The sequence below is a fragment of the Euprymna scolopes genome, chromosome 22 (assembly GCF_053919585.1).
Source record: "Euprymna scolopes isolate OS-2025 chromosome 22, ASM5391958v1, whole genome shotgun sequence".
Lineage (NCBI taxonomy): Eukaryota > Metazoa > Mollusca > Cephalopoda > Sepiida > Sepiolidae > Euprymna > Euprymna scolopes.
Window position 1 is genome coordinate 1,646,744 of NC_136503.1, and position 5,563 is coordinate 1,652,306.

At 38.8% G+C, this 5,563-nt stretch overlaps 1 pseudogene; it reads left to right on the plus strand.

Annotated features, from left to right (window-relative positions):
* The first annotated feature begins 4,423 nt into the window (after positions 1–4,423).
* On the plus strand, positions 4,424–5,179 carry LOC145243801 (uncharacterized; annotated as a pseudogene).
* The last annotated feature ends 384 nt before the right edge of the window (positions 5,180–5,563 follow it).

The following is a 5,563-nucleotide window of genomic DNA, read 5'->3' on the forward strand; positions in this document are numbered from 1 at the left end:
GCTAGCCGTCAGCCAGTGTTTTCTCGCCCTCGACTTTACACGTCCATTTTCCCCGATACGCAACTTGGTCCTCCTCTCGACCACGTGGAGTATTTTTCTCTCGTTTTTTTGTGACGCAAGCTTGTGCACACTTGTTAATTTACATACGTGCTTTAACGGCTGCTACTGCTTATATTTTCACTAGCCAGCTATCCCTCGCCTGCTGAGTTTCTCATACGCGCTTTGTTACACTGAGACACTCAAAAACAATGTCTGCTAGGCATTCAAACTACTTCTTTCTAAAACCATGTTTCATCGTTGTGTCATATTTTTAAGTTGTCTCCCCTGTTTTATAAAACTCTTCATTTCATTGCATGGCGTATCAATTTTATTTTACCGAAAGCCAACGAAACACGTGTTTACATTTTGGCAGTTCTAATTTGGAGTTTTACCGTGCCAATAAAGATGTGTGATTATTTTTAAACGTTTAGAATAATTCGTGAGTAAATATTTTACCTAATATTTTCTTAATCATCTAATTATATTAATCTTGAATTCGTTTTTTTCTGCTTCTTTTTGGTGAGTTTTTTTTTAAACTAATTTAATTTCCTATTTACATTTGCATTATAATTAATATTTAAATTGCAAAAACGAAGAAAAGTTATGATAGAACAAAGATGGCATATTCCAAAAATCGCATAATTTGATCAAGTATATTTTATTTAAGAAAATCAAATTATATGACTTGCTCGATGCAAGTCGCCATATTTGATTGAATTTGAAATTCACCGCTCGTTACCTCCCCCTTAACAATCTCTCCAGAATCAAAGGCTCATCAATGACTGCTAAAAATACTTAATCGCTAAAAATTGTAAATTTGTTTTTTATAAATAATAAAAAAAATGATTGATCGATTTGTGTGATTTTGGAATATCATATCTGTTGATATATATTCAATTGCTATAGGGTTATCTGCCCCTTTCCAAAACCCTTTTACTGTGGGGATTCTCTCCCCTTTTATTGTAACTCTTCGGTTCTCCATGTTGTAAATAAAATACACACACATTGTGTGCGTCTTAGTATTTCGTCAAACAAAATGTGTTCATAGTAATTTTTAAAACTTTTCTGGATGTCGCAGGCTCCGGTGATGAGGTATATGTCCCCACATTTTTATTAAATGACTTCCACTCATTTTCAACATTGGTTATGGGCCCAGTCTACGTGATAACGTCTTGAAAATAATAGTGAAGCAAACACGTGTGGTAATTTTTCGCCATCTTGGATTGTTTTTCTTGTCGTCGAAGTTTTGTATTGTTTTTTTCTTTTAAGTTAAATAACAATGGAAACAAAACTAAGCAACTTGGTTCCACTAAATGGTTCAAACTATAATACCTGGAAGGTCCAATGCAAAATGGCATTAATTAAGGATGGACTATGGAATATAGTTAATGAAACAGAAATTGTTCCGGACAAACGAAATGAGCCAGCATCCCACGTGAAATATTTATCGAGAAGAGACCGGGCTTTAGCGACTATTGTGCTCTCAGTAGAAACCTCACTACTGTATTTAATTGGAGACCCTGACGACCCTGCAGTTGTGTGGAAGAAATTGGCAGACCAATTTCAAAAGAAAACATGGGCAAATAAACTAGCGCTGAGAAGAAAATTATACTCCCTTAGATTAAAAGACGGCGACTCTGTCCATGAACACATAAAGACTATGATGGAATTATTTGACGAATTGGCTGTCATTGGCGATTTCATTGACGAGGAGGATAGAGTTGTTCACCTTCTGGCTACTCTCCCAGACGATTATAATATGTTGGTAACAGCACTTGAAGCAAGTCAGGACGTTCCTAAATGGGTGTTAGTGACTGAACGCTTGTTGCATGAAGAAAGCAAAATTAAAGAGAGGGAAATTAACAGTACGGAATTGAAAGCCATGACATCAAAACATCATGTCAACAAACGGGGACCTAAATGTTTTCACTATGGAAAAAATGGACATATTAAACGTGACTGCCGTTTACTTGAAACAAAGAATGTTAAGTCGAACCCTCCAAGAAAGAAAGTTTTCTTTACTAAGAAAATACAGGACAACTCCAGCGACTCTGGTGAGGCTGAGTGTATTGGACTTTTTACACATCATGCATTATTGTCTAATGGAAAAAGGAGTGACTGGATTGTGGACTCTGGAGCCACATGTCATATGTGTAGTGATATTGAAAAATTTTCTAACTTTCGAAAATTGGATGTAGCTGAGGAAATAACCCTTGGTGATGGATTCTCAGTTGAGGCAATAGGAACAGGAACAATAGAGCTAAAAGTGGGTGTACCGGACGGGAAACACCAGAAATGCAGGTTGTATGAGACCTTATATGTTCCTAAATTGTCCTACAATCTTTTGAGTGTGTCCAGAGCCACTAAATCTGGAAAAACCTGTATCTTCAATGACTCAAATTGTCAATTTTTAGATAACAAGCAAAAGGTGGTGGCTACAGGTTCCAAAATTGGGAACCTTTATTATTTAAACTGTTCTGATATAAATGAATCAACCCATGCAGCAAACTCCTGTTTAGATGGTAACACAAAGGAGGAGATTTGGCATAGACGCTTTGGCCACCTTGGAGAAAAGAACTTGCAAAAACTAGTAAAGGACCAACTAGTTACTGGCCTTGACTATAATATAAACAAGGAAATTAAGTTTTGTGAGCCTTGTTTGGATGGAAAACATCATTGTTCATCGTTTCCAAAATCTGGAGGAAAGCGAGCAACTCAGCTTCTTGAAATTGTGCATAGCGATGTTTGTGGAAGGATAGAGACAAAATCGCTTGGTGGTGCCGAATATTTTGTCACGTTCATTGATGACAAATCCAGATTTGTGTGGATATATGTGCTCAAAAACAAACGAGATGTCCCCCCCCCAAAAAAAAAAATTTAGTGAATGGAAAACTATGGTGGAAAAGTTCACTGGTGAAATATAAAGGTTTTACGAATCGACAATGGAGGAGAGTATACTTCAAAAGAATTTGAAAACTACCTGAAGAAGGAGGGGATTAAGCACGAGTATACTGTTCCAAAAACGCCAGACCAAAATGGTGTTGCAGAGAGGATGAACCGAACATTGGTGGAGATGGTTCGATCAATGCTATCGGATTCTAAGCTGCCTAAGAAATTTTGGGCTGAGGCATTATCAACGGCTTCGTATATTAGAAATCAGAGCCCAACAAATGCAGTAGAAGGTATGACACCATATGAAGTGCTGAAGGGACGTAAGCCTAATGTGAAACACCTACGCATTTTTGGATGTGATGCTTTTGTCCATGTACCGAAGGATGAAAGATTCAAAATGGACTCAAAAGCAAAGAAGTGCAAATTCCTTGGTTACGGGATTGGTATAAAAGGGTATCGACTCTTTGATACCAGAAAATCCAGAGTGTTCCATAGCAGAGATGTCATCTTCAATGAATCAGGTTCAATAGTTGAACAGGAGAAAGAAGAAATTGTAAATCCATCTCTGGTAGAAATTGGACACCAAGATAGCTCCGATGATGAAGACAACCCACAAGAGCTAACAGGACCCCGAAGATCATCAAGGTTAAAGAAAACCCCAGATCCGTATGGCGAATGGGTTTACATGGCGCATAACTTAAATGACCCATTGACCATGAAGGAAGCACTTTCTGGTCCTGAAAAGAATGAATGGTTGAAGGCAATGAATAACGAAATTTCTTCCTTACATTCTAATACAGTATGGGACCTGACGGAATTGCCCAGTGGACGAAAAACTATTGGTAGCAAGTGGGTGTTAAAGCGAAAATACGATGCTGATGGTAATATGGAACACTATAAAGCTCGACTTGTAACTCAAGGTTTTCTTCAGAAGCAAGGAATCGATTATGACGAGACTTTCTGCCCAGTTGTGAGATTTGAATCGGTGCGAACAGTTATTGCACTAGCAGCACAGCATGATCTGAAGCTGCATCAATTGGACATAGCCACTGCTTTCCTGAATGGAGAGCTGAAGGAGGAAATCTACATGAGGCAGCCAGAGGGTTTCAAAGTTAAAGGCAAGGAACATCTTGTCTGTAAATTGAAGCGAAGTATTTATGGCTTGAAGCAGTCCCCACGATGTTGGAATGATGCACTGCATGGTCAGCTGAAGAAGATGGACTTCAAATAGTTGGAAAGTGATCCTTGCATCTACATAAAATCTTCAGGAGGAGACATTTTCATAACAGCTGTTTATGTTGATGACATCATTGTGGCATGTAAATCCACAAGTCTTATTGAAGATTTCATGAAAGCGATATCAAAGATTTTCAAAATAAAAGATTTGGGAAAACTACACCATTTTTTGGGTGTGAAGATTATTTATCCCGAAGCAGGAAAAATATGGATTGGACAGCCTACATACACAAGAGATGTCTTGAGAAAGTTCCAGATGGAGAATTCCAAACCTGTGTCTACTCCAGTTGATCCCGGAACAAAATTGACGAAGGCAACGGAAACAAGTAAACTGGTCAACAAAGAGTTGTATCAGTCTGCAGTTCGGAGCCTATTGTACCTGTCGACAAGGACACGACCGGATATTGCTCATGCCGTTGGAAATGTTTCGAGATTCTGCTCTCAACCTACAATGGAACACTGGAAGGCTGTGAAACATATCCTCCGGTACTTAAACGGTACACAAGGATATGGTTTACTTTATGACAAGAAGAAAGCCACCAATCTCCTGGGGTACTCCGATGCTGACTGGGCTGGTAATTTGGATGATCGCAGATCAACATCTGGATATGTTTTTAAGCTGAGTGGTGCGGCAGTCAGCTGGAGAAGCAAAAGGCAAACCTGTGTTGCTCTATCAACAGCCGAAGCTGAGTACATGGCATTGGCAAGTACAGCACAGGAGGCTGTTTGGATGCAGAATCTTCAAAGTGCCTTGCTAGGATCTCCAGTAACACCAACCCTTATATATGAGGACAACCAGTCAACCATATGTATGGCAAGGAGTCCACAGTATCATGGAAGGGCCAAACATGTGGACATAAAGTTCCACTATGTTCGAGAACTGGTCGAGCGGGAAACTGTTAAGCTCGAATACTGTCCAAGTAAAGAGATGGTAGCCGACCTGCTAACTAAAGGACTTGGAAGCACACAGTTTGTAAGGCTCAGGGAACTTTTGGGACTCCATAAACTATAATGCAGACTGTCAGCAATTGAGGAGGAGTGTTGATATATATTCAATTGCTATAGGGTTATCTGCCCCTTTCCAAAACCCTTTTACTGTGGGGATTCTCTCCCCTTTTATTGTAACTCTTCAGTTCTCCATGTTGTAAATAAAATACACACACATTGTGTGCGTCTTAGTATTTCGTCAAACAAAATGTGTTCATAGTAATTTTTCAAACTTTTCTGGATGTCGCAGGCTCCGGTGATGAGGTATGTGTCCCCAATTTTCAACAATATCTTCTTACAGCGAAAAATAGGTGCAGCATATTTTTTTGTAATTTTTGTTTTCCTAAATAAATGCAAATCGAAATAGGAAAGTGAAAGAGAAGTGAAAGTTGTCAGTTTTTAAAGCAGA